Raw genomic sequence first — 26,529 nt, forward strand, 5'->3', positions numbered from 1 at the left:
CAAGAAAGTCTCTAGAGGTGAAACACAGGTGGATACTCTGTGGCCAAAGTTTAGGCAGCTACTGATTAGAATCTATACCAACAATGGGAACAGAACGTTAATAACCAAGCCTCAATCAAAATATTTACATCTTTGTGGGACAGCCTTAAGGAAGCAGAAGAGAAGCCAGCAACGGGGGAAAAATATTGACACATCTTTATCTTAAGAGGGACACATATCCAGAATATCTTAAAAACCTACAAACTTCATAAAAAATGAAACCTTAATAAACTCAGGAATGAACAAATGACTTGCAGAGACACTTCACAAAGAGAATTGACAAATGGCAGCCGCCCCTCTGTATTCATTCAGGAAATGGAAATCTCACCTGTAGCTGCATTCCACCACACACTTATCATACCATGTAAACTGAACACAGCTGGGCACACTGAACGCTGGCAAGGACACAGCAACGGCGATCCTCGTCTCCCGCTGGCAGGAATCAAGACTCAGGACGCACTGAGACCCAGCAGTTCCACCCCTAAGTGACGACCCAGCAGACGAGCAGTTTAGTTCCTTAGAAAACCTGTCTATGAGCATGTACCCATCAACACTGCAAAGGATAAGAGTGGGACATACCCTGAAGACACTATGCGGGGCCAATGGGAATACAAAAATATAGGTATTTACTCAAACGAACACGCTGAGGGAAATAAGCCAGAAACACACACACAGATTCAATGTTTGAAAAATTCTAAATAATACCAATTAACGTATTGTGCCAGAAAACTGAGGAGTGGGTTCCCAAGTCTGGGCTGGGGGAGGTGGTTGAAAAGGGCAGGAGTAGGTATCATAAGGGAGCCCAAGGATAGTTTCGAAGCTGACAGATAGACGCAGAGACTAACCGGGAAAAGCTTTCACAGCTCTATTCATCCAAAGTTTATCAACTGTACAATCTGAAATATGTGAGTTTTTGTTGTCTGTCAGTTATATCTCAACCAAGAGTTTTAAAACCTCATCTTTCAGTTCAGCTATAGAGTTCAGTTCAGTAACACAGGTCTAGTTCAATATCTGTATTTTACAGCTCTAATCAGGATCCATGCATTTATTTTTTTTTATTTTTACCATGATCATCATCATGCTGGTGTCATCCTGGAAGCAAACTGCCCAACAGAGTGTCATTGAGAGAGTGGCTGCCTATAGGTTCTTTCATCTAGTTTGCCTGATGAGTGGACAGGCAGGAGGATGGTTAAAAGAACCCAGATCTCAGTGTCAGGGGGCTGCGTGTAAGGAAGAAATCTCATATGCTGCACTGAAAGTAGGTTATACCCTAAAGGCAAAATTAAATTGGAGAGACGAATTTGGGAGGCATCCTTGAGTGGGGAAGAAGATGAAAATTGGCTCCTGTTGAAAATTTTTCCTTAAAATTAAATAAAAAATATAAAGAAATCATGGTGATGATGGTTTAGTCACTACGTCATATCCAACACTTGTGACCCCAGGGGCTGTAGCCCGCTGGGCTCCTGTGTCTATGAGATTCTCCAGGCAAGAATACTGAAGTTGGCTGCTATTTCCTTTTCCAGGGGATCTTCGCAACTCAAGGATGGCATCTGCACTCATCTCTTGAATTGGCAGGTGGATATTTTTTACCACTAGCACCATCTGGGAAGCCCAAAGAAGGCATAGGAAGTGTATGCATATATATATTAGTTCAGTTCAGTCACTCAGTCATGTCTGACTCTTTGCAACACCATGGACTGCAGCTAGCCAGGCTTCCCAGTCTTTCGCCATCTCCTGCAGTTTGCTAAAACTCATGTCCATCGAGTCAGTGTTGCCATTCAACCATCTCATCCTCTGTCATCCCCTTCTCCTGCCTTCAATCTTTCCAAGCATGAGCAACTTTTCCAACGAACCAGTTCTTCATATCAGGTGGCCAAATTATTAGAGTTTTCACCTTCAGTATCAATCATCCAGTGTATATTCAGAACTAATTTCCAATAGGACGGACTGGTTGGATCTCCTTGCAGTCCAAGGGACTCTTAAGCATCTTCTCCAGCACCGCAGTTGAAAAGCATCAATTCATTGTGCAGCCTTCTGTATGGTCCAACTCTCACATCCATACATGACCACTGGAAAAACCACAGCTCTTAGTAGATGGACCTTTGCTGGCAAAGTAATGTCTCTGCTTTTCAATATGTTGTCTAGGTTGGTCATAGCTTTCTCTTCCAAAGAGCAAGCGTCTTTTAATTTCATGGCTGCAGTCACCATCTGCAGTGATTTTGGAGCCCAAGAAGATAAAGTCTCTCAGTGTTTCCATTGTTTCCCCATCTATTTGCCACCAAGTGCTGGGACCAGATGCCATGATCTTAGTTTTTTGAAAGTTGAGTTTTAAGACAGCTTTTTCACTCTCCTCTTTCACCTTCATCAAGAGGCTCTTGAGTTTCTCTTTGCTTTCTCCCATAAGGGTGGTATCACCTGTATACCTGAGATAACTGATATTTCTCCTGGCAATTGTGATTACAGCTTGAGCTTCATCCAGCCCAGCATTTCACATAATGCATTCTGCATACAAGTTAAATAAACAGGATGACTATATACAGCCTTGAGGTACTCCTTTCCCGACTTGGAACCAGTCTGTTGTTCTATGTCCTGTTCTAACTGTTGCTTCTTGACCTGCATACAGATTTCTCAGGAGTCAGGTAAGGTGGTCTATATTTCCATCTCTTGTAGAATTTTCCAATTTTATTGTGATCCACATAGTCAGAGTTTTCCGTGTAGTCAATAAATCAGAAGTAGACGCTTTTGTGGATCTCTGCTGGTTTTTCTGATGATGCAATGGATGTTGGCAATTTGATGTCTTGTTCCTCTGCCTTTTCTCAATTCAGCTTGAACATCTACATAGGCATACACACACACACATACATGTATCTATGTATATCCATACACAAATCAGTGGAATACTTGGCAGCCATAAAAATGTGAAGTTTAGAATAACATGGATGGACTTTGGGGGTATTATGCTAAGTCAAATAAGTCAGACGGAGAAAGACAAATAATGTATAATATAATGGCAAATGACTGTGACAGCTCCTGACTCTCTGAATGATACCACGTTAAGTTTTCTTCTAACCTACAGACAAATAAGATGAAGAAAAAATAAAAGCATGGGTACACAAAGGGTTGTATTCCACTTATGTGTGCAAAATAAAAAATAAAACAAACTCCTGAACATAACAGAAAAAGGAGCATACTCATGGATACAAGAACAAACTCGTGGTGACCGGTGGGGTGAAGGCAAGTGGCGGGTTAAGCCAGGAGTGGAATAAGACGTACAAACGAGTATGTTACAACAAATAAAGCATAAGATATATTGTGCAACATAGGGAATAAAATAGCCTACAAGTTTATAACTTCAAAAAGAGCAATAACATTATGAATACCTATGTAGTATACCTGTAACAAAATATATTGTACATCAACTATATTTCAATTTCAATATAAAAAAAAATACAGACCCCTCTTAGGAATGCCCTGATAATTTATTCCTGTTAGAGACAACACATATTTATCTTCTTAAACCAGACTGTGCCATATGAAGTTTTAGAAAATAAGCTTAAACAGACGTCTTCAATGTGAAAGAAAGAACACAAAGGTTAAGGATAGGTGTCTGGGACTGTATGAAGATAGACAAGAAAACAGATATCACTGTCCTGGAAATACCTCAAGTGTTCTCTGATTTCTTATTTACTCTGAAGACTTAATGTCCAGATCTACTGCCTCTTATCTAAAAATTAATAGCTTTATAAGAACCATATAATGCTAAAAGAAACTCGGCTGACAACCAGAATATCAGAAGATGACGTCTATGTAACCAGGGTTGTGTGACGAACCACTCTTTGATCATTACGTATTCTGCCAACAGACATATCCTATAAAAAGTGCAACCAATTCACAACCTCTCCAACAGCTGGGACGCCCTCAGCTTCTCTAGAAGAAGGACGACGAGAGTCCCGAGATGAAGGCCGTGTTCCTGACTCTCCTCTTTGGTCTGGTTTGTGCTGCCCAGGAAAGTCCACCTGAGATAGACCCCTCAAAGGTACGCAGAATGAGGTCATCTCCTAGAAGGTCTTGCTTGTTTGAGTGTGTGTGTGTGTGCTTGTTTTTGTGTACATGTTAGAGATAAACTCATTTATATGTAGGATCAGATTGTATACATACCGTGGTCCATGGAACTACATGAGAAAAATACAACCCTTTCTCTATCTGCTCTTTTATTTTTTCTTCATCTTACTTGTCTATAGGTTAAAAAAAAAATTAACCTGTTATCATTCAGAGAGTCATGATCTGTCATGAAAGCAAGGAGACTGCTGACTTTGGACATGGGGTCCAGGCTCCAAAGTGCAGTAAGAGGTGTGGGTCATGGCTGCAAAATTGAGGGTGCAAACTCTCTTCACAGAACGGTGTCTTCAAGTGCTGGGAAATGGATGGCGAGCAAGGAATGTCTGGTCTGTTGGTTTTGCAGTGCTGATGGGACATGCCTGTTACTCACAGAAGTGGCAGAGAGACAAGAAGGATATGTTGATGAATTAAAATGTGAGTATTTCAGCTTTTCCGATGGGTTTTCTTCCCCAAACCATGGAATGTGTTCAGTTGGAAAGCCTCGGTTCCATCAAAGACAACTAGATGTCTGGATGGGAGGACTGTTTCCTCTACTCATTACCAATGCAACCTTGGAAAAGCCATTTAATTTTTCAATAATTGATTCTGTCCCACAACACCAGGATGAGGCCCATGGGTGGAATGTGAGCATTGATGGTCTCTGGGAAAAAGCCTCAGCACGGTGACTATACATGTTCCCTGGGTGTGGTGAAGTGCATAAATGTACTTAAGATTATAATGACTCTTTCAAAATTGTTTCTATCTTTTTTTTTCACCTACATGATCAAATTTGCTTAAATTGAAGAAATTCTTTAAATATTAAAAGTTCTTTATTAGTAAGTGTAGTAAGTAGAAGTGGAGAAGGCAGTGGCACCCCACTCCAGTCCTCTTGCCTGGAAAATCCCATGGATGGAGCAGCCTGGTGGGCTGCACTCCATGGGGTCACTAAGAGTCAAACATGACTGAGTGACTTCACTTTCACTTTTCACTTTCACGCATTGGAGAAGGAAATGGCAACCCACTCCAGTGTTCTTGCCTGGAGAATCCCAGGGACGGGGGAGCCTGGTGGGCTGCCGTCTATGGGATCGCACAGAGTCGGACACGACTGAAGCGACGCAGCAGCAGCAGCAGTAAGTAGAACATGATTAATTTCAAGCCCCAAAATGAGAACAGCTAAAATAAGAGCTCTGTAATGCAGGAGACCCAGGTTGGATCCTGGAGTTGGGATGTACTCTGGAGAAGGACATGGCTACCCACTCTAGTATTCTTGGCTGGAGAATCCCATGGACAGGGGAGTCTGTTGGGTGACGGCATGAGGTCCGCAAACCGTAGACACAACAGCGATTTTCACTTCACTTCAAAATAAAAGCAAAAATTTCAAACTAATATTTACATACATTGAAAGTGACTATAGCAGGGACGTCTATCTCCATAGTTTGAAATAACAAGAAATATTTCTCAAATATAATATCAGTACATAATTTGAAAGGGGCTCTAACATAGATTTCTATCTATGTAGTTGAAAATAACAGGAGACGATACTCAAATATTTATATCAACACTGTAACATTACATGAAGTGATCTAATATTCATGTATTTCATTTTCATTGAACACATATACAACAGAGCACTCTAATCTTGGTCTGATGGAACTGTTTTAATTTCAACCGTGGACATGTGGCCACAGGATCTAATCTGCAATCGTTAAGAGTATATATATCCAACATTAGGCAATAGGCTACCTGGTACCTCTTTTGTTACCTCTTGTGCTAGGAAATAACTCTAGATTACGTAGTAACTTTCATTTTACTAAGATTCACTTAATTATTTAGAGTTCCATTCTAACCATGACTGTACTTGCAAATTTGGTCTCAAAATTCCTGAAAATGTAACAGTCAGCTCTTGGGAGCTGGTATGAGATGGTTGAGGCTCAACACGTACTATAGTTGCAACAAGCAACTTTGCTATCGTTCACAGACTGCTCAGTTGAGAAGACTGGAAGTCTTAAGGATCTTCAGGTGTGTGTGGAGAACGCTTTCCTACCTCACTAGCTGCCTAAAAGGCTCTAACAACACACCACTAGAACTGTCATCAATACAGACTTTACCATCAGAGGGAAAACAGATGATAGAGAGCGTGTGAAGACTAAGACACGTTCAACTCAAACGGAAAGAAGTTAATCATACTGCGCTTTCAGTTATATTTTTCTGTCATAGACGAGGGTACAAATACTTTCAAACTGATTCATGTATCGGACAACATGCTGGTAACTTACATTGAAAATGATGATGGATCAAAGAAAACAAAAATTACTGAAGGTGTTGGTAAGTACTGGAGCTTATCCAGGACAGAGTAGAGGTGTTCGTATGATCCGTATTTTTATACTAAGGAGAGAGGTACACACACCTTACAATAGGGGTTCACTGGTGGCTCAGATGGGAAAGAACCCACCTCCAAAGGGGGAGACCTGGAATTACCCCTGGGTTGGGAAGATCCCGTGGAGGAGGGCTTAAACAACCCACTCCGGTATTTTTTACCTGGAAAATCCCCTTGGACAGAGGAGCCTGATGGACTACAGTCCGTGTGGTAACAAAGAGCTGGACATGCTGAGCTGTGTGTTCACACAGAGAATTCACAGTTCACATGACCTGAGTGAGGGCTGCAGAAAGGGCGTGTGCTAGAAAAAATGAGGAAATGTATCCACTGGGGATTCTATCAGATGACTTTTTTTTTTTTAAATTACATACATTTATCCCAGAGAAATAATCCAAAATGATCCATGGGTTTCTTTTCAAATATCATACAACCTACTTGCCAGGTACTAACCCCAAAGTGAAGCAAGGTTTAAACTAAAGTTTTAGCAAGCTCAGAGGTCCCAGCCATGACAGCATTCGTTTCCACCACATGTGTTTTTTCTTTGCCACAATCATTAAAACACTTCCCAAGACCTGGACCCAGTGCTCTGCATGTGCCAGCAGATCAGATTGAATCCTGCTGAGAAAGTGTGGTCAGCCATGTAAGTCAATCTGCCATCCGGCCAATGCCTTGGGTTCACTGACACATTCCTTTATCCTTTCTGATGTTATATCCTCATTCAAAGTGGGTGGGTGTTGTGTCTGGTCATTGAGGTTGACAAGCATGAGTTTTTCCTTCAGTAGCATGTGTGATGTTGTTACCAAAAGTGGGTTCCTGCTGCCCGCCCTTCAAAAGCCAAATAAGAGGCCAGCTTCATAGTAAGGAAAGTCTGCTTTGGTTCAGATGCTGATAACTGGGGAGATAGTGGACTTCTGTGCAAAGGCTGACTGCCCCACCCAATAATGGACACTCAGGGAGTTAAAGCTCTATAAACAAAGGGAGGCGGCTCCTTGCAGAAACAAGTCAGCTCCAACAGTCATTTTGAAATTGGTGATCAGTGGTCTGACCAGCGTCATCATGATTGTTTTAGGCACAGTTAATTGACAGTTCCAGGGTCACTATAATCCCATTTCCTTGACATCAAATCTCTGAATCCTGGCAGCTTATGTCATGGCTACAGTTTGGTCATCCTGTAGTTAACCTGTCCACCAGTTGTGGGGGGTGGGGGGGAAGCAGTTCAGTGTCTATAAGACAGCTCGCAGGATATGACCCAGAACAGTATCTATTGTCCTTGGGGAGGAACTACAGGTCCTTGTCTTTGCTTCATGACTACATAATTATTACTTGGTCTCTTTTGACTGTTTTGCTTTGCTTTTCCGCATCCTCATTTCTCTGATTAAACTTATTCTTTGACTTAAATATTTCACAGATAAAAGGCAGGCCAAATACAGGGTGGGCAAGGAACACAGGGTCTCGTTCCGTCTCACTAAGATTAGTGTGGTTTCGAAACTTCCCCATATTTCCCACGCCCATTCATTTCATAAGGGTTCATGAAAACCCCAGGGATGGACTTCTAGAGTGTCAACAAAGTGGACAGGAAGAGATGGAGTTGGGAGGAATTCCGAGTCTCAGACCCGCCATGACCTTCTGTGATGTCCCATGAAAGACTGCATCTCATGGGAGGATATTTAAGGTCTCAGCTGAATGATTAGTAGTTAACTGAGTAATTCTCTGAACTGGAATGTGATAACATATTAACTATGTGAACTCTACCCCAACGGACACATCTGAAGACCTATGTGCACACTCGGGCACGTCTGTAGAAAATTAACTGAAGAGCAGGGTTCAGGTGATGGTGGAGGGCAGTGATGCTGGTGAGGCTTACTGATCACTACAGGTAGGAGCCAGGTGACTCTCTACAACCCATAACGGATTCTAATGCACACCAATTCTTCCCTGTCTGCTATGAAATGCAGGCAAATTAGACCGTTTCACTGGAGAAGAACTTCAGAAGTATCAGGAGCTGAACCAAGAAAGGGGGATTCCAACTGAAAATATAGATAATGTCATCGAAAAAGGTAAAGCCCCAGAAGACAACAGGTGTCTGAGATGAAAACATATGACTTGGACATTCAATTCAAATTTCCTATTAGCAGAGACATCTTTTATAAAAGCTGTTTTTAAATAATCCTTTGAAATGTAGGCATGTCAATCATCGTTTTTCCCCTTACTGATTCTCTTTCACAGACAATTGTCCTCCATAAGAACAGCGAACCACACTTGGGTGAGTAGAAATACAACACTTACAACAGTTTTTTTTTTTTTCTCAGTACGTTAACAGTTTGGGGTTGGTGGGGTTTACTGCTTTAGGAATGGGATACGTACATAAAGCAATTTTACTCAGACATGAAAAAGAATGAAATAATCCATTTGCAGCAACATGGATGGATTTAGAGAAGCTCTTACTAAGTAAAGAAAGTCATAAAGAGAAAGGCAACTTCCATGTGGAATCTAAAATAAGATTCAAGTGAACCAGTAATAAAAGAGAAACAGACTGTCAAACACAGATAATAGTAATGGTTACCAACGGGGAAGCAGGAAAGGGGTGAATTAGGAGTTTGAGATGAGCAGATACACACTGAAATATATAAAATAAACAAGGAAGGCCAACTGGAGAGAACACGGAACTATACTCAGTGTCTGCTAAAAAATTTTAAGAACAAGAATGAAAAAAGGGATACATTTACCTACACACTCAATGGACATGAGTCTGAGTGAACTCCAGGAGTTGGTGATGGACAGGGAGGCCTGGCGTGCTGCGATTCATGGGGTCGCAAAGAGTCAGACACGACTGAGCGACTGAACTGAACTGATATGTTACTGGGGGCTTCCCAGGTGACCCAGAGTTCCAGAATCTGCCTGCCAATGCAGGAGACACAGGGGATGGGGGTTTATTCCTGGCTTGGGAAGATCTTTGGAGTAGGAAATGGTACCCCACATCAGTGTACTTGCCTGGAAAATCCAATGGACAGAGGAGTCTGGCAAGATACAGTCCACATGGTCACGGAAGAGAAAGACACGATATAGTGACAAAACAGCAAGAAATGCATAAATGAGTCACTTTGCTCCTGAATCCAACACAACATTGAACATCAACTACATTTCAGTTAATTCTAAAAAAGAATGGGATGACAAAACTCTTCACCTTGCCAAGCGTCAAAGGCTTGGGCTTCCTTAGTCTTTGGATTAGAATATTCTAAACACTGACATCAGTCTAGAATCCAATGAGAGATGCTTTGAGGACAATGGAGGTGGTGTGAAGCCCTGAGCTGTAAGATACGATGATCGCTGGGGAATTCCACACTGAATGAGTGAGCTTGGAGCCACAACACATTCATGATGATAAATGAGACTACAGAAGAGGTAAGAGGCACAGGTCACACAGTGTATCATCTCCTACATCTCAGAGCTGTGAATACATAACTTAGTAACTCTCAGTATCCGACCTGATACTGGACTGCTCACAGCTAGCTTCACCAGGTGGTAATTCCATGGAACCCCCAGGGGTACACACACAGAGGAACTTCTGTGAAATGGGTCTCGTAGGAAAATTTCCCCACTGCTTCCATCAACAACTGCTTCTATCATGCTCCAGACAATATCATATTAATGCTAATCAGCTCAACAATGTTTTACCTTTTTTTCATGTTAAAAGAAAAAAATGAACCAAGAATAGAGCACCATCAAAGCACTAATGTACCCCAATCATCGATATGAAGATGGTAGACCTTTTCCTCGAAATCATCATTTCTTCTCTCCCAGGAAATCATGACCCTGAACCCATGGCTGTCCAACTATGAGTGTACTCTGCTCTTGCTAATGTTACTGGATTCCTAAACTGATAAATAAATTGATTAAAGCACATACGTGTAGTGAACAAAGGTTCTATATTTGCAAATTCTCAAAACATGTAAATTCAACCATGCAGAAAGTCGAGTGTACAACGAAGGAGGAAATAACTCTTTTTAGGATGCATGGTGTGAATCCTGCAAGTGTTTCTGTGAGATGACAGAATAAACCACAGAAAGTAGTTTTATATGGTGAAATGAGGATCTGATCAGATGTCACATGAGAAATGGGATTGATCAGTCAGACACCTTCAGACAAGGCAATGGCAACCCACTCCAGTAGTCTTGCCTGGAAAATCCCATGGACGGAGGAGCCTGGTAGGCTGCAGTCCATGGAGTCGCTAAGAGTCGGACACAACTGAGCGACTTCCCTTTCACTTTTCACTTTCATGCATTGGAGAAGGAAATGGCAACCCACTCCAGTGTTCTTGCCTGGAGAATCCCAGGGACAGGGGAGCCTGGTGGGCTGCAGTCCATGGGGTCGCTAAGAGTCGGACATGACTGAGCGACTTCACTTTCACTTTTCACTTTCATGCATTGGAGAAGGAAATGGCAACCCACTCCAGTGTTCTTGCCTGGAGAATCCCAGGGACGGGGGAGCCTGGTGGGCTGCAGTCCATGGGGTTGCACAGAGTCAGACACGATGGAAGCGATTTAGTAGCAGCTATAGTCAGACACCTTAATCTGTGCTGTCCAAAGTGGAACCTGAAAACAACTCAACGATGGTGTCAAGCAGCGTTCATCTGCTGTGGGGTTGCAGGAGGTGGTAAGGATGGTGCAGAATGCAGGCTTACTTGGGGGCGCAGTGGTAAAAAATACACCTAGCGATGTAGGAGATGTAAGAGATGCAGGTTCGATCCCTGGGTCAAGAAGATGCCCTGGAGAAGGAAATGGAAACCCACTCCAGCATTCTTGCTTGGACAACCCCATGGACAGAGGAGCCTGGCAGGCTACAGTCCATGGAGTCGCAAGATCAGACACAATTTATCAACTGAGCACACACACACACACACCAGAAGTGAACAGTATTTACTAAAGAAAGAGCCCTGATGGTGTTTATAAAGCATGGGGTCTGGGGTGTCTGACTAGGGGGGGGACTATTTTGCAGCTCAAACCCCAGAAGCAGAGGTCTTGCTGCTGATGCAGGTGCTGAAATACCTGCTGCTACTGCTACTGCTGCTAAGTTGCTTCAGTCACGTCCGACTCTGTGCGAAATACCTAAAGCTCTGCATAAAAGTTCCTCATCAGATACTTTTCAAAATAATAGTCATCAATTGGTGCCCACTGATGTGAATAAAGGAGCATCTAGGGTACCCCATGGGTCATGCCAGTTGACTATACAAGAGACCAGGAAAAATGTTTAAGGGAAATAGGAAAGATGAGGCAGCCCTAGAACACTAGGGCTCTGGAGAATTCTGGTAGGCTCCTGAGAATGTGGAAGGCTGAGTGCATCTGAAATGCGGTGGAAGACAGAATAGGGCACTGCTCATGAGCCCTGCCAGGACTCATTGTAAGGTACATGCATTTTGAATGCATATTAAAACCACACACAGCTCTCCAAGGAGGTCAAGGTATTTGTGTCCCCATGGAAAAATCTGAAGACCTGTGAGCACACTCAGGTACCTCTGTGGAAGACTACCTGGAGAGCAGGGTTTAGGTGATGGGGAGGGCAGTCGTGCTGCTGAGTCTTACTGGGCAGTATAGGTATGAGCCAGGTGACACTCCAACCTTTAAAGAATTCTAATGCACACCTCTTCTGCCCTGTTTGCTATGAAACCCAGGCAGAGGAGACAGCTTCACTCAAGAAGAACTTCAGAAGTATCAACAACTGAACACTGAAAGGGGGATTCCAAATGAAAATATAGAAAATGTCATCGAAACAGGTAAAGCCCCAGAGGACAACAGGTATCCGAAATGGAAACACATCACCAGGACATTCATATCAAATTTCCCTTTTCCCAGGGACATCTGTTACAAAAGCTGCTTTGAAATAATCCCTGGAAATAGAGGCATGTCAATGGTCATCTTTCCCCTTATTCATTCTCTTTCACAGACAATCGTCCTCCATGAGAACAGAGAACACCAGCTGGGTGAATAGACACGTGACAAATGACAAGGCTGAGTTTCTTTTCTGTAGGTTAACATTTTGGTGGGCGGGGGAGGGTATTTTTAACTGCTTTAACAATGGGATACATACACGTCATATTGCCCAGTCATGAAAAAGAATGAAATAATGCCATTTGCAGCAACATGGATGTACCTAGAGATGATCTTCCTGAGAGAAGGAAGTCGGAAAGAGAAACGCAAATATGTGCTATCACTTCTGTGTGGAGTCTGAAGTATGAGGCAAATGAACCATTAATAAGACAGAATCAGACTCTAAAACATAGATAAAATTAATGGTTACCAAAGGGGAAGCAGGCAAAGGGTAAAACAGGAGTTTGAGATGAGCAGATACACAGTAAAATACATAAAATAAACTAAAAATATCTACTGGATAGCACAGCAAACTACAGTCAATGTCTTGTAATAACTTAAAAGAAGAAGAATCTATAAAAAGGTATACATTTACCTACATATATAGATATATAAATGAGGGTTTCCAAGGTGACTCAGAGGTCGAGAAACTGCCTGCCAATGGAGGAAATGCAGGAGAGGCCGGTTCTATCCCTGGCTCAGGAAGACCCCTTGGAGTAGGAAATGGAAACCCCATCCAGTATTCTTGCCTGGAAAATCCAATGAGCAGAGGACTCTGGCAAGATACAGTCCATAGGACACAAAGTTTGGGACACACTTTAGCGACTCAGCAACAACAAATGTATAAATGGATCACTTTCTTCTATACCTGCTGCTGCTGCTGCTGCTGCTGCTAAGTCACTTCAGTCGTGTCTGACTGTGTGACCCCATAGACTGCAGCCCACCAGGCTCCCCCGTCCCTGGGATTCTCCAGGCAAGAACACTGGAGTGGGTTGCCATTTCCTTCTCCAGTGCATGAAAGTGAAAAGGGAAAGTGAAGTCGCTTAGTCATGTCTGACCCTCAGCGACCTCATGGACTGCAGCCTACCAGGCTCCTCCATCCATGGGATTGACAGTAATACAACATTGCACATCAACTACATGTCAATAAAAATCAATATTAAACAAGAATGGGATGACAAAAAATTTCACATTGCCACCGGCCAAAAGCTCAGACTTCCTTAAGTATTTGGATTACATATCTAAAGACTGACATGGTCTAGACTCCACAGAAAGATGCTTTGAGGACAAAGGAGGAGAGTGTGTGAAGCCCTGAGCTGTGAGTTATGATGATCGTTGGGGAATCCCACTGTCAATGAAGGACCTCGCAGCCACAACACACGCATGATGAAATATGAGCCTACAGAAAATGTAAGTGGCACATGTCACAGAGTTTACAATCTCCTACATTTCAGAGCTGTGAATGCATAATGTAGTACCTCTCAACAGAAGACCTGATACCGGACTGCTCACAACTCATTTCACCAGGTGGTAATTCTACACAATCACACAGGGGCAAACACACACAGATGCACTTCTGTGGAATGAATCCTGTAGGAACATTTCTACACTGTTTCCATCAAGAACTGCTTTTCTTTTATAATTCCTCCTCTGGGCAATATCATATTAACCCTAGAAAGCTCAACAACCTTTTACTCTCCTTTCAGGCTTAAAGAAAAAAATGAAGTAAGAACACGAGCAGCATCGAAGCAGTAATGTGTCTCAATCATACATATGAAGCTAACAGACCTTTTCCTTGAAATCATCATTCCTTCTTTCCCAGGAAATCATGACCCAGAACCCATGGTTTTCCAACTATGCATGTCCTCTGTTCTTCCTGGTGTTACTGGATTCCTAACCTGATCAATAAATTCATTAATGCATATATGTGTAGTGAACAAAATTCCACTGGCAAATGCACACAACATGTAAATTCAACCATGAAGAAAATTGAGTGTACAAAGGAGGAGATAATGCTGTTAGGACACATGATGTGAATCCAGCAAGGGTGTTTATGAGGAGAGAGAATCAACCTCAGATGGTACTTGTATATGGTGATATAAGATTCCTGTGAGATGCCATGGGAGAGATGGAATTGGTTAGTCAGACAACTTCAAATAGAATCTGAGCTGTCCTAAGTAACACCTGAAAAAAACTCAAGTATGGGATTAAGCAGTGTTCATCCACTGCAGGGTTGCAGGGGGTGGTGAAGATTTTGCAGCATGCAGTCTTCCAGGGGGTGCACTGGTAAAGAATACACCTACTAATGCAGGAGACACAGGGATGAAGCTTTGATCCCTAGGTCGAGAAGATGCCCCAGAGGAGGAAATGGAAACCCACTCCAGTGTTTTTGCCTGGTGAATCCCACAGACAGAGGAGCCTGGCGGGCTCCAGTCTACAGGGTCGCAAGAGTCAGACACAATTTATCAACTGAGCACAAACACACATACAACAAATGTGAATAGTCTTTACTAAAGAAAGAGCCCTGATAGTGTTTACAAAGCACGAGCTCTGTGGTGTCCAACTTGGGGCTGGTACTTTGCAGCTCAAACTCCGGAAGCAGAGAATTTGATGCTGATGCAGGTGTAGAGCTACATAAAGCTCTGCATAAAAAAGTTCCTCATTAGACATTTTTCAAAGTAATAGTCATTGATTGGTGCCAGGTGATGGGAATAAAGGAGCATTATGGGTACCGGATAGATCATGCAACTGGACAAGGCAAGAGACCAGGCAAAATGTTTAAGGAAGATGGGAGAGATGAGGGGGTCCTAGACCACTCAGGGGAGCTTTGGTAAGCTCCTGAGCTTACTCCTTGGAAGGAAAGTTATGACCAACCTAGACAGCATATTAAAAAGCAGAGACATTTGACCCAGAGGGATGGTATGGGGAGGGAGGAGGGAGGGGAATTCAGGATGGGGAACAGGTGTACACCGATGGTGGATTCATGTTGACGTATGGCAAAACCAATACAATGTTGCAAAGTAAAAATAAATACATAAATAAACCCAACTGAAGGTCAAAAATAAATAAATAAAAAGCAGAGACATTAATTTGCCAACAAAGGTCTGTCTAGTCAAGGCTATGGTTTTTCCAGTGGTTATGTATGGATGTGAGAATTGGACAATAAAGAAAGCTTAGCACAGAAGAATTGATGCTTTCAAACTGTGGTGTTGGAGAAGACTCTTGAGAGTTCCTTGGACTGCAAGGAGATCCAACCAGTTCATCCTAAAGGAGATGAGTTCTTTGTGTTCATTGGAAGGACTGATGTTGAAGCTGAAACTCCAATACTTTGGCCACCTGATTCGAAGAGCTGACTCATTGGAAAACTCTGATGCTGGTAAAGATTGAGGGCAGAAGGAGAAGGGTATGACAGAGGATGAGATAGCTGGATGGCATCACCAACTCAATGGACATGGGTTTGGGTGGACTCCAGGACTTGGTGATGGACAGGGAGGCCTGGCATGCTGCAGTTCATGGGGTCGCAAAGACTCGGACACAACTGAGAGACGGAAATGAACTGAACTGAACTAAGGATAAGGAAGGCTTGGTGCACCTGAAATGCTTCAGGAGTGACAGAAAGGACAGAATAGGGCACTGGTCACGTATGCTGCCAGGACTCATTGTAAGCCAGATGCGCTCTGAATACATGTTACAACCACACACTCATCTCCAAGATCAAGATATTTGTCTCCATTAACTCGAGTTGTGATCACTGCCTTGTGTGCTTAAGGGGCTGGCATAACTCAGTGAAGCTATGAGACTTTTCGTGTAGGGCCACCCAAGACAGACAGGTCACAGTGAAGAGTTCCAACAGAAGGTGATCCACTGGAGAAGCGCGTGGCAAACCACTCCAGTATTCTCGCTGTGGAAACCCCATGAGCTGTATAAAACGGCAAACAGATATGACGATGAAAGTATGAGCCCCCCAGGTTGGAATGTGTCCGATATTGCTGCTGGGGAAGAGTGGAGGACAGCTACTAATAGCCCCAGAAAGAGTGAAGCTATGCTCATGTAGGTGAGCACCCAAGGGTGCTGCCTAAAACAAGAAGGAAAGCAAAGAAACAAAACACTGACTTTCAGGTCCAGTGGTTCAGAATCCAGCAGCCAATGCAGGGGACACAGATTGAATCCCTGATCCAGAAAGATCCCACGTGCTGCACAGTAACTGGAGAACCATCAAAATGAGAAGCCCTCCAACCGCATGTCGAGAAAAGCAGAGCACAGCAACCAACACCCAGTGTGTGTGTTAAAATTTTAAAAAAATAACAAAAACTGAGCAGAAGTTATAACAAGTGTGGCCACTCTGACACATCACAAAATAGTATTAAAAATTCTAACAGAAACAACTTCAGTTTGAGTCATGAAAGCAACCTTAGAAACAAGACAGGAAATATGAACCATTAAAACAATTATATGAAATATTATTTTCAAGTATCTATATCCAGTTAAAAATATATCAAATCCTGGGGAAGAGGGATCTATGACAAGTGTGTTGAGTTGAGTTGGTGTTGACATAGGAACTCTTAGAACTTTGCAGAGTGTTAAGAGAGCCGAGCACCAAAGAATTGATGCTTTTGAACTGTGGTGTTGGAGAAGACTCTTGAGAGTCCCTTGGACTGCAAGGAGATCCAGCGAGTCCTTTCTGAAGGATTCATGGGCTCGCAAAGAGTCGGACACGACTGAGCGACTGAACTGAACTAAACTAGAGGAGCAGGAAGGTAGAGACAAAGAATAAATATCACTGGTGATTTACATAAGACACAAGTACACTAACACATCTGTCTGGTCACACATTACCCCGTGTGTGAGCGTGTGTCTGTGTGTGTATGAGATAAAAATATGTAAAAGTTCTACTCTAAGCGACTGACCAGGTATTTGTGCAATACTATTAGTCATTGTCACCATGTAGTTCGTTACATCTCTCTTTAAATCACACGACCTTCTTAGGTAATGATAGCTAAACAGAAAAACACATACAAAAAGACGAGTAACTTAAGTCACTTAAAGTCTTATGTTTGAAACCGAGTACCTGCTTATGTTGAGAACTCTGCTGCGGCTGCTGCTGCTGCTGCTGCTAAGTTGCTTCAGTCGTGTCCAACTCTGTGTGACCCCATAGATGGCAGCCCACCAGGCTCCTCCATCCCTGGATTTCTCCAGGCAAGAACACTGGAGTGGGCTGCCATTTCCTTCTCCGCAGCCAGCATTTATTCAAGTATTATGTGTTTGGGCTCCGAAATGTAGCAAAACTAATGTCTTGCTCTTTCAGACACCCTCAGTAAAATGAAATATGCACTACTCTGGCTTCCCTGGTGGCTCAGCTGGTAAAGAGTCTGCCTGCAATGCAGGGGTCCTGGGTTAGATCCTTGGGTTGGGAAAATCCCATGGAGAAGGGAACAGTTACCCACTCCAGTATTCTGGCCTAGAGAATTCCAAGGACTGTATAGTCCATGGGGTCACAAAGAGTTGAATGTGACTGAATTACTTTCACTTTCAAAGATCCATAAATGGACGAGAAATTTTATTTTCACAAGCTTATGAACCATGAAAGCTTTGCTTTTGAGACAAACTCCTTGAAGGCCACTCATGTGACCTTCATGTTCTAACTGTCTTTCGTAAGTAAGTGAAGTCGCTCAGTCGTGTCTGACTCTTTGTGACCCCATGGACTGTAGCCTACCAGGCTCCTGTGTCCATGGGATTTTCCAGGCAATGGTACTGGAGTGGATTGCCATTTCCTTCTCCAGCGGATCTTCCCAACCCAGGGATCGAACCCAGGTCTCCTGCATTGTAGACAGACACTTTACTGTTCTGTCTTTTAACACTGACCCCCAAAAATGAAGCAAGAATGGGGAAACACAAACAAATCTGCTCTGGGGAAGGGACGGGGATATAGAGACAAACAGATTCTGGATACAGATATAGAGGAAATTCAGAAGAAAATAATAATTTTATAGGGAAAACTATTGGAGAAATTGGAAATGCACATGCAAAAAAGATATCAAGAGCTCAACCCTTTCATTGCTCCATGTTTGACAATTTACACAGAGACTCATAGACCTACATTCAAGACCAAAAGCAAGAAAGACTCCAGAGGTGAAACCGAGAGATGGATAATCTGTGACTAGGATTATGTTGTTACTGATTAGAATATACACCAACTGGGATCCCACACTGGGAACAGAACGTGAATAACCATGCCTCAATCAAAATATTTACATCTTTGAGGGATAAGCTTAAGGAAACACAAGAGAAGCCAGCAACGACAGGCGAAATCTATTGGCCTATCTCCATCTGAAAAGAGACCCATGTGCAGAATGTGTGAAAAAACATACTAACTTCATAGAAAACACACAAATAATTCACTCAGTGATGAACAAGTGACTTGCAGAGACACTTAACAGAGAAAATAGACAAACGGCAATTCCACCTCTTTATTCCTTCAGGAAATGGAAAGTACCACCGAAACTGGATACAATCACTCGTTATTATACTAATGAAATGAAGGCAGCTGACCACACGGAGTCCTGGCAAGGATGGAACAATGGAAAGTCTCATCCCCTGTTGGCAGGAATCGAAAATCAGAAGGCACTGAGATTCAGCAGTTCCACACCCAAGTCTCTACCCACGAGATAAGATGGCCCAGTTCCTTACAAAGATTCATCTATGAACGTGTATCCATCAACACTGGAATGGATAAAAATGGGACATATCCTGATGATACTATACAGGGGCAATAGGAACAGAGTCTATAAAAATATATAGATGTTTATTCAAACAAATATGCTGAGGGAAAGAAGTCGGAAACACACACGAGGAAATGGAATTTGAGGTACAAAATGCTATGCATAAAATAAATAATGGACAAAGATTATTTGAAAAATAAAGATTGTACAACACAGGGAACAAAAAAGCCAATATTTTTATAACTTCAAAAATGGAAATAAAATTATGAATACCTCCTATATGGTACTCCTGTAACAAAAAATATTGTGCATCAACTATATTTCAATTTCAATATTAAAATAATATAGACCTCTCTGAGGAATGCCCTGATAAATGATTCCTCGTAGAGACACCACATATTTATCTTCTTAAACTGAAGGTGCATCATTAGTTTTAGAAAATAAGCTTAACTAGACCTCTTCAATGTGAAAGGAATAACACAGGAGTTGTCTAAGAAGCACAGAATGCCAAAATGCTCAGCTGCCAGCCAGGATGTCAGAAGACCGCATCTATGTAACCTATGTCTTGTCGTTAAACAGTGAGATCATTATGTACTCTGCCAAGAGACGGGTCCTATAAAAAGTGGAGCCAATGCACATTCTCTCCAGTAACTGGGGCACCCTCCGATTCTGTGGAAGGATGAGAGTCAGAAGGTGAAGGTTCTGTTTCTGACTCTTGTCCTGGTTTGTGCATTCCAGGAAACTCCAGCTGAGATAGACGCCTCACAGGTATGCAGAAGGAGCTGATCTGCTAGAAGGTCTTGCTTGTTTGAGTGTGTGTGTGTGTGTGTGTGTGAGTGTTTGCATGTTTGAGTCTATGAGGTTGTGTGTGCATGTGACAGGTATTCTGGCTTATATGTATGAACAGATTGTATACATACCTTGGTCCACATATGTATATGATCATAATACAACCCTCTGTCTTTCTGCTTTTTTTTTAAATCTTAATTGTGTGTTTGTTAAAAAAAAATCCTAACATGCTATCATTCAGAAAGTTATGAAGTGTGACACTATTTACTGGCATCGTTTTGCTTATTTCAAATAACTCTGACTTCTCTGCTAAAATCTCTGAATTTGATGCTTTTTGCTCCAATAGGAAAGATGATTTTATGTCATGTATTCAGCAAGGTAAGGGGTAAAAATCCTCTTTGCTTAATAAGGTTCAACTTACTTCTCTTCTGCGGTAAATGCAGAAGCATAGATAGTGCCGTGTATTGGTGAGTACCCAGAGAAGAGATTGACGTTTATGAAAAACTTCCTTCTTAGGTCACAGGAGGCTGGTGCACCATTTACATACTGCGGATAACAAGGAGAGGGTTGTGGAAGGGGGCCCACTGAGGTGTTACTGTTATCAGACTGAATGCAACAATGACTGCACATACCTCTCCCCTACATTTTATGTCAAGTAAGCACAGTCCTCCTCAAATGAGAACAAGGAGTCTGTTGACTTCGGACATGGGGTCTAGCCTCCAATGTGCAGTGACAGGTGTGAGTCATGGCTGTGAAGTTGGGTGTGCAAACTCTATTCACGGAAGGGTGTCCTCAAGCCCTGGGGAGCGAATGGTGATGAAGGAATGTCTTGTCTGTTGGCTTTCCAGGATTGACGGGAGATGCCAGTTATTCACACAAGTGCTAAAGAGACAAGAAGGGGGTATTTATCTCATAGAATGTGAGTATTCCAGCTTCTTTGATGGGTTGTCTTACCCAAACCATGGAACGTGTTCGGATTGATAGTCTCCGTTTCACCCAAGACAGCTACGTGTCTGCATTGGTGAACTCTTTCGTCTACTCATTACGAATGCAACCTTGGAAAAGCCATTAATTTTTCAGCAATCAGTTCTGTCCCACAACAGCAGGATGAGGTCCAAGGGTCAAATGTGGCCACTGATGGTCTCTGAGAAAAAGCCCCAGAACATGGACTCCTCATGTTCCTCCGACATGGAGAAGTGCGATAACCTGCATAGGATAATAACGACTCTTTCACAATTTTTGCTTATACTTGACCTACATGATGAATTTTGCTTTAAGAAATTCTTTAAATATTAAAAGTTCTTCATTAGCAAGTTTAGTAAGCAGAACATAATTAACTTAAAGCCCGAAAATGACAACAGCTAAAATAAGAGTGAAAATTTCAAACTAAATTCTACATAATCTGAAAGGGACTTTAGCATAGACTTCTATCTCTACAGCTTAAAATAAGGAGAAAAAGTTCATGTATCAATATATAAATTGAAAGATGCATTAACACAGATTTCTATCTGTAATTAAAATAACAGGAAATAAATCTCAAATATTAATATCAGTACTGTAATATTCTGTTCAGTGATCAAATGTCCATGTTTCATAATGATGGGGGGAAAATGTGCAACAGAGCACTCTAATCTTGGTCTGAGGCATTTATTTTAATTTCAACTGTGGAACAGAGACACAGGAATTAATCTGCAATCATTTCAGTGTTTATCTGTCCGACATTTTGCAATAGACTCATTTGTCCTTTTATTAGCTCTTCTACTAGGAAATAACGCTGGATGGTGTCCTAACTTGGATTTAAATATGATTCATTTAAATTTTTTGAATTCCTTTCTAACCATGACTGGCGAACTGGGTCACAACATTCCCGAATATTTAACAGTCAGTTCTTGAGAGCTCGCATGAGATGGTTGAGGTTCAAATCTACTACAGCTGCAGTAAGAAACTTTGCTATCATTCACAGACTGCTGACTCTAGAAGACGGGAAATCTTAATTCTCTTCAGGAGAAGGGGGTGTGGAGAAAGCTTTCCTAGTTCACTAGCTGTCTTAACTGGTTCTAAAGTGCATCACTAGAAATCTCAGTGAGATATAGTCTACCATCTGAGGGAAGACTTATGATTACATGTGAAGAATAAGACATGGTCAAGTGAAAAGAAAAGAAGGTAATCATATTGCTGCTGCTGCTGCTAAGTCGCCTCAGTCGTGTCCAACTCTGTGTGACCCCACAGAAGGCAGCCCACAAGGCTCCCCTGTCCCTGGGATTCTCAAGGCAAAAACACTGAGTGGGTTGCCATTTCCTTCTCTAATGCATGAAAGCGAAAAGTGAAAATGAAGTCACTCAGTCATGTCCGACGCTTAGCAACCCCATGCACTGCAGCCCACCAGGCTGCTCCTTCCATGGGATTTTCCAGGCAAGAGTACTGGAGTGGGGTGCCCTTGCCTTCTCCATTGGGGTTTGATGTTTTTTCCTTCTGTTATAGATGCGGATACAAATGTTTTGCAACTGATTCATGTACCAGACAACATGCTGGTAACTTATTTTGAAAACGATGATGGACAGAAGATCACAAAAATAACTATAGGTACTGGTAGGCACTGTAGCTTATCCAATACAAACTAGATGTGTTCATATGATCAGTATTTTTACAGAAAGGAGAGAGGTACATACATAAGTTATATCAGGGCCTGACTGGTGGTTCAGATGGGAAAGAACCCACCTGCAGTGTGGGACACCTGGGTTTGATCCCTGGGTTGGGACAATCCCATGGAGGAGAGAATGGAAACCCTCACCACTATTATTGCCTCAAAAATACCCATGGACAGAGGAGCCTGGTAGGCTACAGTCCATGGGGTCGCAAAGAGTTGGACACGACTGAGAGAATAAGCACAGAACCTTATACGGAACACACTGGAACAGACTTGTGTTCACATGGAGAATTCAGACTTCACATGACATGAGTCAGGGATATAGAGAAGCTGTCTGCTAGAAAAATGAGGAAATGTATCCACTGGGGATTCTATCAGATGGCTCTTTTAAAAATGGCATACACTCATCCCAGATTGCAAATGAAATATTCCAGGATGCTCCATGACTTTCTCACCAAGTATCACACAACGGAGTTGCCGGGTCCTGACACCAAAAAGAACCAAGGTTTAAATCTGAGTTTAGTAAACTCACAGGTCCCGGCCATGACGGCATTCATGTCCATCACAAACACTTTCTTCTCTGTCAAAGTCATGAAAGTACTGTCGGAACCTGAACCCAAAGCTCTACAAATACCACTGGATCACACTGAAGGCTGCAGAGGTGGTGTGGTCTGGAATGACAGTCATTCTGCAATCTGGCCAGGCCCCTGGGTTCACTGACATGTCCCTTTATCCTTTCTGATGTTACAGCCTCACTGGAGATGGGTGGGTGTCCTGTCTGGTCTCTGAGGATGACAAAGCATGAGTTTTTTCTTCAGTAACATCTGTGATGTGGTTACCAAAAGTGGGTTCCTGCTGCCCACCCTTCAAAAGCCAAATAAGAGGCCAGCTTCACAGAAAGAAAAGTCTGCTTTGGTTCAGATGCTGACAACTGGGTGGAGGGTGGACTTCTGTACAAAGGCTGAATGTCCCACCCCACAACTGACATTCAGGAATTTAGAGCTCTATAGACAGAGGGAACGGGCTCCTTGCAGAAACAACAGAGTCAAGTCCGACAGTCACTCTGAAATTGATCAGTGGTCTGACCAGCATCATCATGACTGTTTTAAGCACAGTTAGTCCACAGCTCCAGGGTCACTATGATCCCATCTGCTTGAAGTCAATTCTCTGAATCGTGGCAGCTTATGTCATGGCTACAGTCTGGTCATCCTGTAGTTAACCTGTCCACTGGGTGGGGGTTTCAGTGTCTATAAGACAGCTCAGAGGATGACCCAGAATCCTGTCTGTTGCCCTTGGGGAGGAAATAGAGGTCCTTGTCTTTGCTTCATGAACATGTTATTTTTTGGTCTGCTTTGACTGTTTTCCTTGCTTTCCCATGTTCTCATTGCTCTGATTAAACTTATTCTTTGACTAAAATCTTTTACAGACAAAAGGCAGGCCAAAACCATGGTGGGTGGGGCAAGGAACACAGGGTCCTGCACCATCTCAATGGGGTCAGTGTGCTTCTGAAAAATCCAAATCATTCCCCTACCGCATTCATTTCAGGAGGATTCATGGAAACCCCTGGGATGGACTTCTAGGATGTGGACAAAGTGCACAGGAAGAGTTAGAGTTGGGAGGAGTTCTGAGTCTCAGACTCTCCGTGGCCTTCTACGATGTGCTACGAAAGATTGCATCTCCCTGGGGCATGCTTAAGCTCACAGCTGAATGATCTGCAGCTCACTCAGGAGCTGTGAGGAGTGGAACATATTAACTGTGTGGACTCTACCCCCATAGACCCATCTGGACACCAGTGTGCACACTTGGGCACCTCTGTAGAAGACTATCTGGAGAGCAGGGTTTAGGTGATGGTGGAGGGCAGTGGTGTTGGTGAGGCTTATCCATCACTACAGGTACGAGGCAGGTGACACTCTGTAACCTACAAAAGATTCTAAGGCACACCTCTTCCGCCCTGTTTGCTGTGAAATCCAGCAAAAGGAGACAATTTCACTCAAGAAGAACTTCAAAAATATCAAGAACCGAACAATGAAAGGGGGATTCCAAATGAAAATATAGAAAATGTCATTGAAGCAGGTGAAGCCCCAGAGGACAACAGGTATCTGAAAATGAAAACACATCACTAGGACATTGAATTCAAAATGCCCATTGGTGCACACATCTTCTTAAAGAGCTGTTATGAAATAATCCTTGGAAATAGAGGCATGTCAATGGTCATTATTCCCCATATTCATTCTCTTCCTCAGACAGGTGTCCTCCATGAGAACAGAGAACATCAGTTGCGTGAGTAGAAATATACCATGTATAACATTGAGCTTTTTTCCACTAGGTTAACACTTTGGCAGGGGGAGGAGTTCACTGCTTTAACAATGAGATACATACATGGTGGAGTATTGCCCACTCATGAAAAAAGAAAGGAAATCTGTCATTTGCAGCAACATGGATGGAGCTAGAGATGATCTTACTAAGTAAGTCACAAAGGAAAGTGAAATATGATTTTATCACTTCCATGTGGAAGCTAAAATACGATGCAAATGAACCATTAATCAAACAGAAACAGACTCTCAACACAGAAAAAACTAATGGTTACCAAAGGGGAAGCAGGCAAGGGGTAAATTAGGTGTTGAGATCAGCAAATACACACTAAAATATATAAAATTAACAACAGAGACCTACTGGACAGCAGAGAGAACTATACCCAATGTCTTGTAATAACTTTAAGAAGCAGAATCTAAAAAGGTATACATTTACCTACATATATATATATATATATATATATATATATATATATATATATAAGTGAGGGCTTCCCAGGAGACACTGGAGAGGCAGGTTCTATCCCTGGGCCGGGAAGATCCCTTGGATAGGAAATGGTAACCCATGCCAGTATTCTTTTCTGGAAAATCGGTTGAACAGAGGAGTCTGGGAGGCTATACTCCATATCATCACAGAAGAGTGGGAAATGAATTAGTGACAAAGCAACAACCAAAGTGTAAATGAATCACTTTTCTGTATAGCTGAAAGGAACAGACATTGCTCACCAACTAAATTAGGATAAAAATTAATCAAAAAAAACTACAGGATAACAAAACGCTTCACCTTGCCATGTGCCAAAGGCCTGGGCTTCCTTAGGCTTTGATTTAAATATCGAAACACTGACACTGGTCTAGCCTCCACAGTGAGAGGCTTTGAGGACAATAGAGGAGACTGTGTGAAGCCCTGAGCTGTGAGTTATGATGATCCCTGGGGAATCCCATTGTGAATGAAGGACCTTGCAGCCAAAACACCCTCATGACGATAAATGAGACTACAGAAAAGTGGCACAGGTCACATAGGATATTATTTCCTACATCTCAGACTTCTGAGTATGTATCGTAGTAACTCTCAACAGAAGAGCTGGGACTGCACTGCTCACAGCTGGTTTCACCAGGTGGAAATTCTGTGCAACCCCCACAGGGGCACACACTGAGGAAATTCTGTGAAATGGGTCTTGTAGGAAAATTTCTCCACTGTTTCCATCAGCAACTGCTCCTATATTTTCTTTCATGCTCTGGCCAATATCATATTAATCCTAATCAGCTCAACAATGTTTTACATTATTTTCATGTTTAAAGAAAGAAAAAAAAAAAAAAAGAACATGAGCAGCATCTAAGCACTTCATTTCAGTTCAGTCGAGTCGCTCAGTTGTGTCCAACTCTTTGCAACCCCGTGAATCACAGCACGCCAGGCCTCCCTGTCCATCACCAACTCCCGGAGTTCACCCAAACCCATGTCCATTGAGTCGGTGATGCCATCCAACCATCTCTTCTGTCATCCCCTTCTCCTCCTGCCTTCAAACTTTCCCAGCATCAGAGTCTTTTCCAATGAGTCAACTCTTCGCACCAGGTGGCCAAAGGATTGGAGTTTCAGCTTCAGCATCGGTCCTTCCAATGAACACTCAGGACTGATCTCCTTTAGGATGGACTGGTTGGATCTCCTTGCAGTCCAAGGGACTCTCAA

General features: G+C 42.6%; 1 long non-coding RNA gene and 1 pseudogene across 2 annotated transcripts in view; one reads left to right on the plus strand and one right to left on the minus strand.

Moving 5' to 3' along the window:
* Window positions 1–26,529, minus strand: part of LOC138986347 (uncharacterized) — a 182,591-nt gene that overhangs the window by 50,033 nt on the left and 106,029 nt on the right. The gene's annotated exons all lie outside the window — the stretch shown is intronic.
* On the plus strand, window positions 3,995–24,656 carry LOC102276557 (allergen Bos d 2-like; annotated as a pseudogene).

The sequence above is a fragment of the Bos mutus genome, chromosome X (genome assembly GCF_027580195.1).
Source record: "Bos mutus isolate GX-2022 chromosome X, NWIPB_WYAK_1.1, whole genome shotgun sequence".
In the NCBI taxonomy this organism is placed as follows: domain Eukaryota; kingdom Metazoa; phylum Chordata; class Mammalia; order Artiodactyla; family Bovidae; genus Bos; species Bos mutus.